Here is an 18,159-nt window from a genome sequence, read left to right as displayed (position 1 = left end):
ATGTAACACCTACAAAGTAGACCACACTCGTAGTGTCACCAAGATAAGGTATCCTTCCCTATCCATATACTACAGACCATTTAGGTTATCACTTAAAGCACGATCCACTTGTATGTCTCCACATACATGCTTAAGTTACAACGATAACCAAAGATCTTAGTTTATTGGTTTGTGCTTAATGCAATTAAAATATCTCATATTTCATAAACTGAAGTGAATAAAATATCATATATTATAAATCACAAAGTGTTTGTTCATACATGTGTTTACAAACTACAGGACCCTATGAGATTTAGGGCATCAACCCTAACAGTCGGAGCTTGAAATTGGTTGCATGAAGGTGGTATTGGAGTTGGTTGTCGAAGTTCATCATCAGAGGTGGTTTTGAAAGCCTGATATTTGTCGGACAAATTGGTCGTCGAAGTTGATCATCGAAGATGATTTTTGTCGAAGATTGTAGTCGAAGGTGGTTGTTAGCGCCCCAATGATAATCACATGAAGGTGGTATTAGAGTTGGTTGTTGGAGTTTTATCGTTGGAGGTAGTTGTCGAAGCCCCGAGTGGGTTGTTGAAGTTGCTCATTCAAAGGTGGTCATTAAAGGTATTTTTCATTGGAGCTTGTAGTCAGAGGTGGTTGTCAGAGCCTATGAAGGTAGTTGTTGGAGTTGGTCATCAGAGTTTGTTATTGGAGCCAGAAATTGGTCATTGGAGTTGGTAGTGGGAAGGTGGTTGTCGAAGTTGAGTCAACGGAGGTGGTTGCCGAAGCTCGGAATTGGTTTTCAGAGTTGGTCACGCGAAGGTTGTCGAAGCCCGGAGTTGGTCGTCGGAACTATCATCGGAAGTGGTTGTCGAAGCCCGGGGTTGGTCACAGTAGTTTTCATCGGTGGTGGTTATCGGAGCCCGAAGTTGGTCGTCGGAGTTTTCATCGGAGGTGGTTGTTGGAGCCCAGAGTTAGTTTCGAAATGTAAAGTGACCGATGAGTGAAGCTATTGAAAACATTGGAAGAAGGGAGAGTTGGGGTGAGTTGGTAAAATATACCAACTCAACTCCATCAACATTTAAAGTTGGTAGGCCAAACAATGAGTGGTATATTATACCAACTCAATTCAACTCATGTTGGTGAGCCAAACACCCCCTTAGAGAGAAGTTTTCATTTTATAAATTATTTTTAAGGTTGTTTTCAAATATAGGAAAATGAACCAAAATATTTACAAATATAGCAAAATTTCACTGTCTATCTATGATAGACTATTATCTATATTTATATCATGATAGACACAAATAGTAGTCTATCGCGGTCTATCGCAGATAGATTGAGTTATTTTGTTATCATTTGTAAATATTTTCAATAGATTTGTCATTTAAAATAATTTTTCTTATTTTTTATAATTTAAAATATTATATAATTATTTAAAATAACAATAAAAATTAATTTGCGGGCCTTTAAACTTATGTTTAAAAATTAAGAGTATGGTTGAATGAGAAATTTTGATCAATCACAAAAAGTTATAAATGATCAAATTTGAAACGACGTAGAAATCAAACATTTATCCTAAATTAAAACGAAGACATAAATCTTGTACTTATCATTAGAAAATTTGGAGATCAAACACAAGTACTCTCATAAAATCGAGACTAAAAGGTAGAAATTTAAAAAATTCAAGACTAGAGCACCTAATCTTCCAAATTCGGAGGGTAAAAAATTAATTTTCTTAGTTTTTTTTTTATAAAAAAATTATTTTTTGTTTTATTTTATCATCTTCATGTTAACTCTTCACAGTTCACACACACAATGTTATCCAAGCGTAGACCGTTATCAGAATTGAGAAAACCCTTAAAAATGGCGTAGCCAAAAAAAAAAAAAAAACTCTTCTCCATCTCTCCGCCGGTAAAATCCATTTTCCACGATGAATTGCATATCCTCCTCCATTGAATTCCCCCCTCTCCGATCGCATCTCAAGCCAAATCGACGGCAACCGCAACAGAATTCACCACCGAAGAAGAATCTCCACATCTTCCGCCACATTTACATTTCTCCGCAAACCTACCGATTTGATTCCCTAAAAGTCAATGCAATTCCGTCTTCTCTAATTTTGGGAAACAGCACTATTCCTCCGTCTCAATCCGGCGACGTTTCCGTCCTCCTCCAGACAGGGTTTGCCAATTTTCTCCTCTGTTTAAATTCGAATCGATGCACAAATTACTCTGAAGAACCGATCTGAGATTAATCTCTTCATTCCATTTTTTTTTTTTGAATTTTCTTTCGGCAACTTGTGCAGCGGCGTACTTCTGATTGCGTATTTGATAGCTAATTTCATTCTGCCGGAGTTTATTATGAAATCGTACCGGTCCGATGAGAGCGACGGAAAAGCTGCGGCGGAAGATGAAGAATCAAGCGAAGGGAGGAAGAAACAGGGCTTTAGCGGCAGAAGGAGATAACGAAACTTGAAGGTGAAGCCATACATTGATTTTTTTTTAATTAATTTTTTTTTTCTGTAAGGAAATTAAGATAAGGTATTGGATTGACTATGATTTTCTTTTGCCATTTTGACTGAAAAGAAAATTCTTGTAGTATGTTTTTAAAATTTTTCTGACTTATTTTTGTGGAAAATAGAATCTCATAATCAATGGAGTTCGAATTTTCTTTTTTTGACGGGAAATTCTTATAAATGAAAAAAAAAATCCAAAAAATTTGTAAAATTTATAATAAAAAGTTTTAAAAATATTTTATGCTTTTGAAACATTTACTATAAAGTATAAATATTTTTAAATATTTTTTATATTTAAAAACATCCTGACTTGTAATTACAATTTTCAATTTGATTTTTTTTTATTGTTTAAAATTTACAGTTATTTGGGCATACTTGACTTGAAGGTTACATGATTTTAATTGTGATATGGTGGATGTTGTTTGTTCAATTATATTGAATTTTGTTTAATTTTTTATTTGATTTTGAATGGTTATATTAGATACATTGATTGTTTCAATCAGATACTTTATTATTGATACATGAATGAGTAATAATGTTTAGTTTTAAATCATAGCTTGTCTAAAATGTATTTCAACTTGGCAATACAAGTGTTCAAATATGTGAATAGCAATCAACATATGAATGACCTACAGTCACTTAAATAGCAATCAATATGTACTATTTTACCTGAAGTATATCGATATTTGGATAGCAATCAACATATTCTCTTTTACTTGAGGTTGAAGTTCAAATATGTGAACGACCTATATTCTTTAGAATAAGGATATTTTTAAGGAGTTTGGTAAAGTACTTTTAAATCTAGTTCAATTTGGTTTATGCACTCTCAAAATATCCATTGAATTTGGCGTAGTGGTATTGATATTTGCTCCGTCCTAAGGTCATTTCTTTTTTAAAGGTTATAATTTTGCAAATAGAGACTAGAATAGTCACTTTCTAAAAATAAGGATCAAAATTAATCTTTTGAATGTATAGACTAACTTTTGAATTAGATTTGAAAATAATGTAATATTGAATATTTTGAAAATACATAAATCAAAGTGGTATATAAACAAGAAAGATCTATTGAATTTTCAGTTCGAAGATTTTAAATAAATCTTGTTAGATAAAAACTAAAAATTGAGTATTATTTGACCTTAAAATATGATTTAGAGTGACAATGTGAGCATAGTTCAATAATAATTTATCATTCGTCATTTTTTTTTAAAAAATATGAAATTCAAAATTTTCACATTTGTGTGGGAAAATCTCAATCTCAATCTTTGCTTTGTTTTTATTTTTATTTTTTGTACTTCTGTATTGTGAATTGTGGTGCAGAGAATAGATACTGGGTATTGGATTCTCTTTGATTTGCTTTGTCATTTGACTGAGAAGAAAATTTCTTCTTGTTTATTTGGAAATATTCTGAGATATTTGTGAAAAATGTAATCCAATACTAATGAAGGGAAACTTTATTGGTCTTATAATTTTTAAATGTCTAATTAAATTTTAAAGTTTCAAATTTGTGTCTACAACATCATTTTTCTTTTTAAAAAATTAGTATAAACTGAATTTAATGTCTAAAACGATCCAAAATTTTATATTTTGTGAATATTTAATAGGTAGGTAGAGATTTATTTCTTTAACAATACATGGAATGAGAGATTCGAATTACGGATCTCGAATCGATAATACAAGTCAATTAGATATATTTATGTTGACATTTATGAACTAAACTTGTCATTTAATTTATTTTATTAAAAAAATGATATTTTTTTGTTCTCCAAGAGTTAAGGCCTTTAAAGAAAAACACTAATTTTACTTTAAACTTTCTTTTTTAGAAATTTAAACTTTAGTCAAATCTTACATTAATTGACCTAATTATTTGACCAAAACTTAAAATAATATCAAAATATCTACACAAATCAATTCAAATATAGAAAAATAAACAAAATTTTTTTTTTTACAAATAATAGCAAAATTTCATGATAGATCTATCTGTGTCTATTTGTGTCATGATAGACATAAATAGTAGTCTATCGCAATTTATCATATAGACGATAATATTTTGTTATTATTCGTAAATATTTTAAATAATCTTACTAATAGGTAAAATTAAACTAAAGGTGCCCAAAGAGGAAAGGCATGGATGGAAATTGCAAGTAACGTGTGGGCCACGTTGAATGTCGCCATAGGTCATTGCCAGAACGTGGAAGACATTACCATTGGAGCAAGAGCTTTCACGTCGCTGCTGCTAATTTGTTGAAGAAGAACTCTGTAAGAGGCGGTTGGAGTTCGTGGACGTTGAGCTCAAGTTGTCACCGAAGGAAAGCGCTAGTCGTTCAAGCTGCCAGAAGAAGAAGAAGCAACAGAAGGAGCAGCGTGGCTGCTGTCTTTCATGAGAAAGAAAGAGGGAAAGGGTCTGCCTTGGGATTGTTTGTAGGGAAGATGATATGGATGACTTATTTTGGAGGTCCAAAATGAAAAATACACAACTTTTTAAAAATATTGGTATTTGACCTTCTTCTGATTGACGTCATGCTGAAGTTATGGATTTGTCCTTCCTTCAAATTCTTTAACTGTTCGCGTGGCTTCTTCCTCTCACTTCCTCACTTCTTCATCTTCCTCTCTTTAATGATTCATTATCGACAGTGACATAAACCACCACCATTTCTCTCTAACACTTGTCGTCGACCACCACAAACCATCAAGCGACCATCCGTTCGCCAGAATCGCATTCATCTGGTAAGTTTCTTTTGTATTTGATTTTTGTTTTGTTTCTGATGTAAATTTAGGGAATTGCATGAAGGGAGTCAGAGGAAGAATGGGGTTTTCATGGTGGTTTCATATAGGGTCTTTTGTGTATTTGATGTATTGCTGGCAAGAGGTAGATGATGACTTAGAGCGAGATACCAATAACGAACCAAAGGTAAGCAAGAGAGATTGAGAAACGAACAGAAACCAAAGAGCATGAGTGAGACAAAGGATAGCGTGAGAAAAGAGAAAGAGAGAAGAAAGGGAGAACAAAGAGCGAGGCAAAGGACAGTGAGACAGTAAAAATAAGTAGAGCAAAACAGCAAAGAGCGAGATAATTAAGAGTGAGAAGGTGAGAGAGTGAGACAGGGAAAAGCGAGATTGAAGAGCGAGACTTTGATAAGTTACTTGTGGAATATTTTAATGGTAGACACAGTTTTGTACATGCAGTCTAAGATATCAACAACTTTTAAGATATCCGGGGGTGATCCCTTTCCTAGCCAAGTAACGAGCTTGGCTCATATCGGGATTAAGAACAAAATTGTGAAGGACAAGCTTACCCCTAGGTTGCTCGAGATGCACGAGAACAATTTAAGGCAGTTTGTGAATATTGACTTGGTTTTCAATAGCCCTATTATCCACCATATGTTGCTAAGAGAAGTGAAGAGTTAAAGAGCGAACTCGATGAACTTCTCTGTTGGAGAAACGGTTGTCATCTTTTTGAAGGGCGAGTTTTTGTTGATGACTGATTTGTGGTGGGCCCATAATCAAGTGGTTCATAATGAGAAAGCTATCGAAGAACTAGAAAGAAAATATTTTAGTAATAGGTTTAGGTTTGACCCATTCCACATCAATGTTTTGGAAGAAGAGTACAAGAAGTCAAAGTTTGAAAATGATGATGATGTTGTGAAGATTGCCATGGTGTATTACACTGAGGTTGCGATGACGGGAAAGAATAAATAGAGAAGAGTGTAGTGGATCATAAATTATTTGAGGATGTAGATGACCTAGAATAATGCTATAACATGGGCCTAGGAAACATCATTTCGGAGAGGACACTAGAGGGCCTTAATGTAAGAATAAACAATGTGCAAACGAAAACAATTTAGATCTTAAGCACTCTAAATTTCATTAATTTTAAAAATAAAACATGCATGCAAATAGTTACAACCTTTGTGGCTCTAAATTGACCACCAATTCTGCTCCAGTCTTCTCATGAATCGATTGTGAACCACCATGAGAGTTTTTCCGACTATTCTTTAGCTTTAGAACGGGATGGTGGGATCTGGTGAGTGACTAAATTATGGATGAATTTAGATAGAAATTGAGAGAGAATTGATAACTTAAATTCTAAAACTCATTTAGAATCTCTAAGTTACCTAAAAGAATTTGTTTTTCAACTAACTTGAAAATCAATAAATGGCCAAGAAATTTAATCTTTATCAAAGCATCCAATTTATAGTGCAATTACATGTAATTCATAAAAAATTGGGTTAACTAAAATTTGGCACTTCAAAATGCACTCAATTTAGTGGTATAAATGACATTTTGTGGAATCAATAGTTTGCCAAATGAATTACTCTATTCACTAATAGTTGGATTTTTCCACTAAAAATCATTCTTAAATCTTTCCACTAAGTAAAGTCAACCTTTTGACTTTTGACTTTTGACTATTTTAAAATCAACATTTGACATTAGTCAAATTTTAGTTAAATACAATTTTAATTCAAATTGAATTCAAAACTAATTCTGAAATTTCCAATTTAGTGAAGTCAACTTTTGACCTTTGACCTTCAAAGCTTGGTGAAGTCAACAGTTGACTTTGACCAACTTTAATTAATTTCATTTAATTCAAAATTAATTCAAGTAATTAATTTTAAATCAAATTAATCTTAAATAATTCATTAAAAAATTTAATTAATTTAATTTAATATTCAATTATTAAATCCAACACTAATACCGATGAATTATCGTTCATAGTTTTGATATTTAAATTTATTTAAATATCTTCAACTCTCTCTTTACCATTCAATTCCCAATTGAATGATATGCCGTTAAATATATCGGATATATTTAACGTTTATTCCCTAATTCGAATATAAAAACTTCAAACTCACTTATCACTCTGTTCTAAGGTTTAGTCCGATTCGAGCTAGCAGATGAACCTAATGAACCTACAGATCATGAGCTCCAACAATTCGAGATTAATCGACTAAACTCTTTTAATCGAATTAACCAACATTCATTAACTATTGGACACTCTACTAAAGCATTGTAGCTGCACTTTTGTCACTGTAGATATATTTATGTCCACTTGATTTAACCAAGATCACTAAGTCGAACTTTCATAGGTTGTTCATATTTACAACTGGGTCAAAATTACCGTTTTACCCCTATAATACATTTTTCTCCTCAAGTCTCCATTGATCCACTAATAAATAATTGATTTAGGGTTCTACCAATAAACCGAGTCTTTCTCAGTCAGGGAGAGGGCGGGGCCCTAGTTCAAGACTAGAAGTCAGTACTTAAGGGAACAACCTATCTACTAACCTTGAAATCGGGTAGGAGTGAATTCTATCTTGTAGGACTATGTCCCCAACTATCTACCCTGTCTTACCCCTAAAATGAGAGGCTTATTGAACGTCGATGTTGAACCACTCTCACCCATGTAGATTAAAATATACCTCGTTCATAAGTAAACTAAACAATATCAAAGTTTAATATTAATATTTGAAATTACCAAGCTTATTTACATATATTAATTGAAGTTTTTTGTTTGTTTGTTTTTTTTTGTTAAAATAAAATCATGTTGAATTTAAGCTTGAATATAACCAAATGTTTTACATGAAAAAAATAATACTGAAGAAAAAGTAAGAAAATTTACCTAAAAAGCCCACAATGATCTTCAATGCTTCTTGTTAGAAGAAAAAGAAAACTCAAAATTTATTTATAGCCACCCAATCGACTTTTCATTAATTTTTATTTTTTTTAAACTTATCCTTTACTAAGCGACTTATGTATATTTTGTTATTATTATTATTTTTTTCTTTCACTTCTTAGATATTTCTCAATCTTTCTAGTTATTTATTTATTTTTTTTTTCTTTTTGCTTATTTATCTATTTATCTATTTATTTATTTTAGTTTTTACATAATTGTTTAATTGCTAAACTAATACTTGTTTGTTGTTTATTGAATGATCAAGGATATTTATGAACCAATTTTAACCTTAGCGTGTTAAACTTAAAGTTGGTCTTCTCCAACTAGTCTTAGAAAATTAATTTAAAATTCAACTTGTAATTTCATTGTCTATATTCATACTCGAGTTGTTACAAACAAGTTTTTGGTGCCATTGCCAGGGACTTGAGTAACTAACTTGTGTTTGAATTTGTATTTTGATTTTCGCAGGTACTTGATCATAGGTGTATTGCACGCTTGATGGAAAAGCGTTGCAAAACAGTATATGAGTGAACTCAGTTTGCCGGAACTCCTATTTGACCCTGAGATCGAGAGGACTTTTCACAAAAGAATTAGATCCAATCGAAAAAGAAGACAAAGGAACAAAAATATAACAATGGGAGATCATCATAACAATCAGAATGTACCAATTGTGGCCAACAATGCGGTCAATAACGCTAACAGCGCATTGGTGCAAGCCAACCCAATATTCTTTGCAAATGATAGGAAGAAACCTATAAGGGACTATACATCACCTAATATATATGATTTCTCACCGGGGATTATGTGGCCAACATTTGAGGGGGTCGGATTTGAGATGAAGCCGATTATGCTCCAAATGATCTAGACAACCAGAAATTTTGGAGGTGCACCAGGAAAAGACCCTCACACTCATTAAAAAACTTCATTGAAATATGCAACACCTTTGTAATCCCAAATATCACGGCAGAAGAGACCCAACTGTCTTTGTTTCCCTTCTCTTTAAGAAAAGAAGTAAGGCAATGGGCCTATTCGTTAAAATCAAGTGAGATCACCACCTGGAAACAAATGGTCGAGAAATTTATGAAAAAGTACTTTCCGTCCATTGAGAATGCAAAAAGAAGATGAGAGATTGTTAATTTCAATAGAAGGACAGGGAAACTTTGAGTGATGCGTAGGCAAGATTTAAGAGGTTAATAAGAAACTGTTAGCATAACGGTCAACCAGTACAAATAGAGGTTTTCTACGATGGACTAACTGAAGCATCACAAATAGCAACCAATGTTTTTGTAGCAGATTGCCTATTAGACAAGATTTATACTACAACAAAGGCCGTTTTGGATAGAATTTCAAGGAACCACGAGGATTAGAAGGCTAATGGTTACGACTCAAGATCAAGTAAAAGAGGAAATAATTCAGGAATAATTGAAAATAATGTAGTCGCTGCACTACAAACTCAGATGGCTACCATGACCAACTTATTGCAAACAAGGGCTTTGAGTAAGGTCAACGTAGGAAGCAGTAACCAAGTGAATGCGGTGAATCAAGTTATTGACATGTGATGCGTTGGTTGTGAGGAAGCACATACATTTTATATGTGCCCGCTTAATCCACAATGTGTGTATTTTATCAAGAATAATCCTTACTCGAATACTTATAATCCTAGATGGAGAAGTCATCCCAATTTCTCATGGGATGTAAATTAGCAACAACAGTTAGAATAGCAAGGCTGTCAGCAAACAAATAGAGGTGGACCACCTAGGTTCCACCAAGGACACCAAAGAAATCAACCATTGCAAAACCCACCGCAGCAGGCATTAAGTTCTTCACCCCGCTAGAAGCTCTATTAAAAGAATACACGCAAAATAATGATGCCTTGTTGTAGAGCTAAGCATCATCAATACGAAACTTAGAGCTTCAAATGGGTCAGATAGCTGGAGAGCTGAAGAACTGACCGAGTGGAACATTTTTTTTAGTAATACAGAAGTTCCTAGAAACGAAGGAAGTTAAAAAAAAAAGGGTGTCAGGTCGTGACACCAATGAGTGGGAAACTTTTGACCAGTCATAGATCGGAGATAAACAACTCATCAAACCAACCACCATTTGACCAAACCAAAACCAATGACCAACAGACCACAAAGAAATCAACATAAATGAAATCGGTGCAGAACGACTCAACTCAATGCATGAAGGAAAAGGAGCAAAAGTCAATCAATGATGATCAACACAGATTTTCTTCTGTGAATACTTCAACTTCAAGCACAACATTTGAGCTGCATCCATCTCCAACTTTCCCCCCATAGATTGAAGAAAAAGAACGATGAAAAATAGTTTAAACGCTTCCTCGATGTGCTTAAACAACTACATATTAATATTTCATTGGTGGAAGCTTTTGAATAAATGTCGAGTTATGCTAAATTTTTGAAAGATATTTTGTCAAAGAAGAAAAGACTCGGTGAAGTTGAGACTGTTACCTTGACACAAGAATGCACTACATTTATTAAAAACAATATCCTTGAGAAAATGAAGGATCTTGGTAGTTTAATCATTCCTTGTTCAATAGAAGGAATGGATGTAGGTCATGCATTATGTAACCTGGGCACAAGTATTAACTTGATGCCCTTTTCAATCTTCAAGAATTTGGGGATTGGAAAGGCTCAACCTACAACTATATCCTTCCAACTTGTCGATCGTTCTATCACTTATTTTAAAAGTAAGATTGAAGATGTTCTTGTCCAAGTTGACAAATTCATATTCCCCACAAATTTTTCATCATATTGAACTACAAAGCTAATAAAGATATTCGAATTATCCTTGGTAGACCATTCTTATCTACAGGGAGGTTCTAAGGACTACTTGCCACAAGGATAGACCTTTACGGCGGATTCACTTCCTTATTTCTCCTTTGTTTCCTTTTTTCCTACCGATCAGTGCTTCTCCTTGCGTTCAATTCCCTTAAAGATGTCTCCGAAGACATCCATCTCATTTCTCCTTGCTGCCTCGTTTGCATTAGCCTGATCACTTGCAGCAGGCGGTAATGGGTGTATTGCCTCCAACTCAGGACTGTTGGGTCTTACTCTTGTTTCAAGTGAAGTTGGTACTTTGGGTGCTTTTTCTTTCGAGGACTCAACACTTGTGCCCACTCGCACTTGGGAAGGTGAGGAAGTGGATAAGACAAGCAAGGATGAGCTTGTGACAGTAATGGGAAAGATGACAGCCAATGGTTCAGTGGTTAGTGTGGTTGGTGGATGCAAGGCTGGAGTAGGGGCAGTTTATAAGTGGGCAAAAACGATAAAGGTAGGTATGATCGAAGTTATGATGGGGAGAACCAACGGACGACGAGCTTGATGTGTAAAAGAGAAGATCTGTTGAGTGGGTTATTGTTGAGATTGATGTCCTAATTCTCTCGGAGTCTCGTTGTTTGTAATTATACACATTGTTTATGAATAAAATAAGTGTTATTTCATTATGGCATTTACTCATATCCAATAAACAAAGCTCCATGGTTGTTGTATGTAAACTTAAGCATGTATATGAGATATACAAGTGGATCATGCTTTAAGTGATAACCCAAATAGATCTGTAGTATAAGGATTAAAGTGGGATACCTGATCCTGGTGTCACTATGGATACAACCCGCGCTGTAGGAGTTTGCAAGTGTTAGAAACTACTACAGATGGTAGATCCTGACTATTCATGTGGAGACATGCGAGCTGGGGTCTCCTATACAAAGAGTTTGCATAAGACCGGACCACGAGATGATTTTTCTTTGTATATAGCACCGTTGATCTAGGAGCCTTACATCTCACCTAAATGACAATAGGTGACATGACCTCACTCTTGAGTGTTTTGGGAATTCTTGCTTTTGATAGCGGTTCTTTGATTAATATGGGTGAGAGTGGCCAGATTGCCAACTCAATATGCCTATCCTTTTGGGGACTTATTTGATCTAGAGCTGGGAACTCAGTTACACAAGATAGAATTCATTCATTCCTCGAAGCAGAGGTAAGTAGATAGTTTGCTCCCTTAAGGGCTGATTCTGGGGCTTGAACATAGTGGCCACAACTTCTCTTTGGAAAAGAGGACTCAGTTATAGTAGGACTATGACTTATGTTCATTAGAGGAATCAGTGATACTTAAGAAGTTAGATGTAACTACAGGGCCATAACGGTTATTGGCCAAGTTGTACTTACGAGCGATCTGTGAAGGGTTTCCGCACTGTTGATTGGTTAAGAAAGACACATAATATATTTGTAGTAAGGAGAGTTCAGTTGTCGGTCTTTAATGGAGTGCTTGGCAGTTAACGGATGGTGGATCTCGTGACTAAAGATTTTAGGCAGTTATTCACGTACCGTTGGAGCTTCGAGCTACAGGTTCATAAGGTCTCCTTGGTAGCTTAATGGATTCAAGTTGAGAATCAATTCTTGGTGTTGGTTTGAAATATTCAAATTGACAAGAGGTATTTCGATTATATATGATATGATCGGTGTGGTGTATGAGATACATGAAGTAGAGGGTTAATGTAAATGAGATTTACATTAAGTGCCATGGAATAGAAAAAAAGCTATGATTTTTATGTTTCATGAGATGAAATATTAAAACTATAAGTTATAAATATAGTATGATAAGTTGTTATCATTTATATTTATAATTATTGGATAATTATCTCTTTTTTTCTAATAACCAATTAAGTGGGAGGTTATTGGTGGTTTCATGGTAACCGTGATATAAAAGGAAAAATGTTTTCCTAAATTTGATAAGATGTTAATTTGAGATTTCCAATCTCGGAAAGTTCTCACGAAAAAGACTATCAAATAAATCAGATTTACTAAACGACAACTTGGAGAGACTAAACGATCGTGGAGTGTTCCTACACGATAGACACTCAGATGACCAATGAGCTGAACGATTATATAACTTTTTCTAGATGATCGTATAGCATTTGTTAAACAATTGGGCATTGTTCTATACGATAGGCTTTATCTTCTCCCACTTGCTCAATCGTTTACATGATTGTTCTCCTCCGGTTTCCTCCTCTAACCAAGTCCACACAGTGCCCACACTCTGGATTCTCACACTGAGAATACTAAGGTAACCTTTTTGGTGGTGTCATACTCAACTAGACATAGTCGAGGTTCTGTGGAGGCCGTTCGTGGTGTTCAAAGTGTTCGTGACCTTGGCGATCATTTTGTTCGAGTTCGTTGTGATCGTGCAGTATAGCGGACGTGTTGTATGAGTGTTCTTTTGTTGCCGTGTTGTCGCTTGTTCGAGCGTTCGTGATCGAGGGATCTTGAAGATGAGTCTTCAAAGGTATGTGAATTCTTTCCCTTGATCGTATAGTAAAGCATGCTATAATTTCTATTTTGCACATAGCCTATTGTTTCCGTTTGTGACTGTAATTGTGTATGTTCATATATGATTGAAATTTGGAAAGATCCTTTCGCTGCTCATGAAAATCCTCATGTCTGATTTCCTTCAGTTATGAGGGGCTAGAAGAAGGATGCGACCATGCAAACAGAATCGGAAGGCAACTCTGGCGCAACTATTGCTGAGATGGTGAAGAATTGGAGGAGGAAGCACGGGTTGAGATGTTTTTGATGCTGTCTTGGTGAGCCATTGATGGATGAAGGGAAGGTTTCTGAAGGATTTGGTAGAGAGAATGCTTGTCGAACGATGATCAGAAGGCAAGGGAGCTAGGGTTGTAGAGAGCAATGATCGAAGAAAAAAGACAAAAGTGCCAAAAAATGAGAAAATAACTAAGTGAGGGGTTTATATATGAGCACGTGATTTCACATGCTAACGTCATGCATAATGATGAAGCATTTATTGAGGCCTGACAAGATGGCTTCTCTGGTGGCACATGCACGTGTCTCCTCAAGTATCTCTAACAGTCATAAACCTTTGAGTACCCCATGCGTTGAATGAATTGAACACAAGTAATGAAATCACACGACGCAGTAAACATTCAATACAATTTTTCGTTTTCACTTGTCCAATTATCAGAGAGAAAATTCACCAATCTTAATTCAAAACAACCAAACTAAAGCAGTCAATTCTCACAAAAGCAATGAATTAAAAGGAAAACAACTAATTAAAGCAGCAAAACAAATAAAGCTAAAAGTAAAGGTGCACATTTGGAAAGGCGTGATCGTGTTAAGCGTAGGGACCATCCAATGCAAACTTCATTCATAGAACTTAATTCTCGACTTGCACGTTTTGATGTTTTGCCACACTTTAAAATGATTGATTCTTGCATGAGTACTAAGGACTCGGTCATTCCAAAATTCGTCCTTTTGGCGCCTTGGTCCAACTCCATCAAGGATCTCCCTTGTAAGCTCTTGTGGTGGACCTTCATCCATCACAAAACATTGTGCTTCTTCCTTGTCATAAACCAACCATGCTGGAATCACCCTACAGAGATGCAGTTATGCTATATAATGGCATAAGCGCTTCACGTGGTAGAGAACAATACGTTGGAACTTCATCCATTGTAAGCTCATGTGGTGGACCTTCATCCATTACAAAATATGGTGCTTCTTCCTTTCATAAACCAACCATGCTGGAATCACCATATAGAGATGCAGTTATGCTATTGGATGCATATAATGGCATAAGTGCCTCACGTGGTAGAGAACAATACATTGGAACTTCATGAGAAGTTTCAAGTTATCTTCCTCTATGCTAAGATGGATTTCTTCATTATGAAGTTAATCCAAAGAGAGATTATGCTGTGGGATATCCAGTGACGTTTCCTCCAACACATCACCTACTACAACTTGGCATTACCCCTCTTGCTCTTGTAATGAATCAAGAGGTGCAAGATCTCTCGACATTTTTCCATAACATCGATTTTGTAGCTCATTCAGGATCTGATCCATTTGCATTTCTAAGAACTTTAGAGAAAGTTCTTGGTCTTGGAGGATAGCGTTATTCTTCTCCATGTGTGTTTGCAACAGTATTTCCAAGGTTTCTGATGATTCTTCACTTTGTTGTTGGGCATAGAACTGATCATCTTCATATTGAGCAGCTGGTGGTTGATAGCCCCAAGAAGCATTGGAGTATTGTCACCCATTATGACTATACCCATTAACGCAATGATCATTGAAGTAGCATGGAGGTTAGTAATAATATTGCCCGTTGGGGTGGCTTGTGTTGAACATTAATGAGTTTAACATTAATGATGCCTTTGACTTTGTCTTTTGAATCTCACTTTTTGTCCGAAGGTCTTTTCAATCTTAGGGTCATATTTAGGTTCTGGTGTACCACCTTTACATACAAAACATTTGCAAAGGTAGACTAGACTTGCAATACACCTTTGATTGAACTTTCTGCAAAAATCACACAAACCAAAATCTAAATTAGCTATGTTGCAAGTCTCTGACAACGACATCAAAAACTTATTGTGTATAAAAATAATCCTTACGCATGTGTTATATTAATCAATCAAATAATCTGAAATGGATACAAATATTCCTTAATTAAACTCAAGTATAAGCTTAACTAGAGTTTCCTAGTGAGTCCAAGGTAAAAAAGGGGACTTGATATAACTTAATTAAGAATGGTTGAATGACTTTCACGGTACTTCTAGAGTATCATGCATTGAAAAGTTAAATTGATGAGGTGAAATAGGATTAAGAATGAATTATATGGATGATGTGCATCGAGTGTGTGCGATGATGATGATGTGTGGAGTGGTGAAATGATGGTGTTAGTGATGGGGATGCAATCACAAATAAAGCAGCGTGCGTTGAAATGGATAAAAATCAGTTAATAAGGCAGGATTGAGAAGGTTTACTAACATTCTCCTAAGTAATACATAAATATGCATTCATACCATTAACTCATAAAATGAAGAACTCACCTCTCGGTGTTTCATGCCACATTTATCCTATTACTAGAACAAATGTTAAAGTTAATTTTGGACAAAAGGTTAACTTTATCTCTAAAGCTACTTCTTACCTTGCTTAATGAATTCCACAATCACTTAAACTGATTTATCAGATGGATTGAAGCAATAGATTAAGCACACATTAAACAAGATGAACTTTAACTTATGCAAAATTTAGGAAAATTTCAGTTTAATCTTCTTAACCTATTAGGGAATTTAGTTGCTCATGATGAAGAAAATTAGAAGCATGGAAATGTGAGAGATAATAGAAATCCTATTTCTATTAAAATATAAAATTTCTCAATCTCAAGATCTTAATCAAAATTTCAAATAAAAAGAAAATAGAGTAAAGAGGGGAGATGGAAGTGTCAAACCGCTGGTTACAATCTCTTGCTCACTTTGGCTTTGACGGTAGCTGCTTCAAGGTGGTTGCAAGGGATGTTGGTAGTGCTCTCTCCCTTTTCAGAGAAGAAGACTAAGTTTTCACTCCGAATTGTTCAAAGAGAAGCTCAGGAGGTGGATGATTGCAGATTGAGGAAATTTTGGCAGAGCTTCAACCAATTTCTTGACAAAGGTTCCACTCTTGAGATGAAGCTCTTTGGGCTATTTATAGACGTCAAACGAGAAGGCTTTTAATTTCTTTCTAATGGTTATCTGACACATTTGCATTTAATTCCATGTTCTATTGTGTCGAATCCTCGCGTCACAAATTCATTGGTTCTGGCACGACTGTTTCAAATCAACTACCAACTTACACTTTGATGTGACGTCCACCGCTAATACGTTTGTTGTTTCCCTTCCTTCATATTTCTACTCAACGCATGGTTCTTCGTGTGCAAGATTGAATTTGATTTGATCTCTTTATACGTCTATAGCTGCAACTTTTATTTCCTTAGCTAATTTTTGCTTCTTTTCATAAAAATCTTGCATTCAAAGATGTTAGATTTATAATTTCAGGATAATGAGTTTTGTAAACGCTTGAATGCAAAGTTTATCTAATTACATGAATTTCTTTTCAAGTTAATATGTTTTCCTACGAATTTCCCTAGTTATTCTAAATAAAAAGCTACAATAACTTATATTTCTACAAGTTATCACATTGCTAGCTCACAACGAGTCAACAAGGACCAAAGTTTTGAAAGAATAATTCCAAATGTTCCAATTTGTTTAGGGATGTACTATTAATTACATATGATATAATTAATACAAAAGATAATATATATAGATGCATTATTATATAGTTAATTATGGTCATGATTCAAATTTAAACTATATATTATGGGAGAAGTAGTATATTTGAATGTGATTTTAAATATTAAACTAATATACATAAGATTTATATTAAAACTATAGGTTATATATTAATATGAATGAAATTCATACAAAAACTATAGATTAAGAGAGAAATGTGCATTTGAATATTTCAAACTTTAATTTAATTGAATATGAGATATTTAATTAAATTAATTATTATTAATAGCTTCCCCTTAATGCAATGGGAGTGGGAAGGTAGACAGTTGTCCTCTCCCTTTCATTAAAATCTCATAGAAACGTTATGTGAAGAACAAGAACTACGGTAAGTTTTACTCTCTCTCCATAAAACTACAAAAAAAAAAAGTTATCTGTAATATTTGGATTCTCTCTTTCAATCTCAATCTTTCAAATAGCACTTTCAGCAGTGGGTTCTTTCCAAGAGTCATAGTCAAGGAAGATCGTTTGACGACATTGTCAAAGAAAGAGAAGATCAATCAATTAAATGAGAGGATTAGCTTTGGAGAAGAGGAATCTACAAAGGTAATTTTTCTCCTCTTTAATTTATGCTTAACCTAAATAACTTGCAGCATGCTGATGTTCGAGTTGTTTCTTAATTTTTTTCTGAAATTTTAATCTTCCCAAAATTGAAACAAAAGCGATCAAACGCTTCTACCGAAGATTCGATCCCTTCATTTACTACAAATGAAATTCCAATTTTCGATACGAAAAGACTAAGCTAGCTTGCCAAATATGCAAAACGCAAGATGGCATAGTAAAAGACAGATACAACCATTATATATATAAATGGGTGTGTGTGTGGAGGTTGAAGTGCAATTGCATGAAGAGAAAGCCCAAGAGGAT

At 34.6% G+C, this 18,159-nt stretch overlaps 1 non-coding gene across 3 annotated transcripts; it reads left to right on the top strand.

Annotated features, from left to right (window-relative positions):
- Nucleotides 1–1,602: 1,602 nt before the first annotated feature.
- On the top strand, nucleotides 1,603–14,088 carry LOC120085329 (uncharacterized). Of its 3 annotated transcripts, none has more exons than XR_005483880.2 (5): nucleotides 1,603–2,154; nucleotides 2,279–2,450; nucleotides 4,577–5,212; nucleotides 8,628–13,466; nucleotides 13,636–14,088. It is a non-coding gene; the product is annotated as an uncharacterized LOC120085329 (transcript). The 3 variants fall into 3 exon arrangements; XR_005483879.2 differs by having other exon boundaries at nucleotides 1,631–2,154; nucleotides 4,594–5,212; nucleotides 13,636–14,086; XR_016532511.1 differs by lacking the exons at nucleotides 4,577–5,212; nucleotides 8,628–13,466; nucleotides 13,636–14,088 and having other exon boundaries at nucleotides 1,613–2,154; nucleotides 2,279–2,610.
- The last annotated feature ends 4,071 nt before the right edge of the window (nucleotides 14,089–18,159 follow it).

Source organism: Benincasa hispida, chromosome 9, assembly GCF_027475165.1.
Source record: "Benincasa hispida cultivar pf3 chromosome 9, pf3_genome.v1.1, whole genome shotgun sequence".
In the NCBI taxonomy this organism is placed as follows: Eukaryota; Viridiplantae; Streptophyta; class Magnoliopsida; order Cucurbitales; family Cucurbitaceae; genus Benincasa; species Benincasa hispida.
The sequence above is the reverse complement of the archived record's forward strand: the minus strand, read 5'-3'. Positions and strand labels throughout refer to the sequence as shown.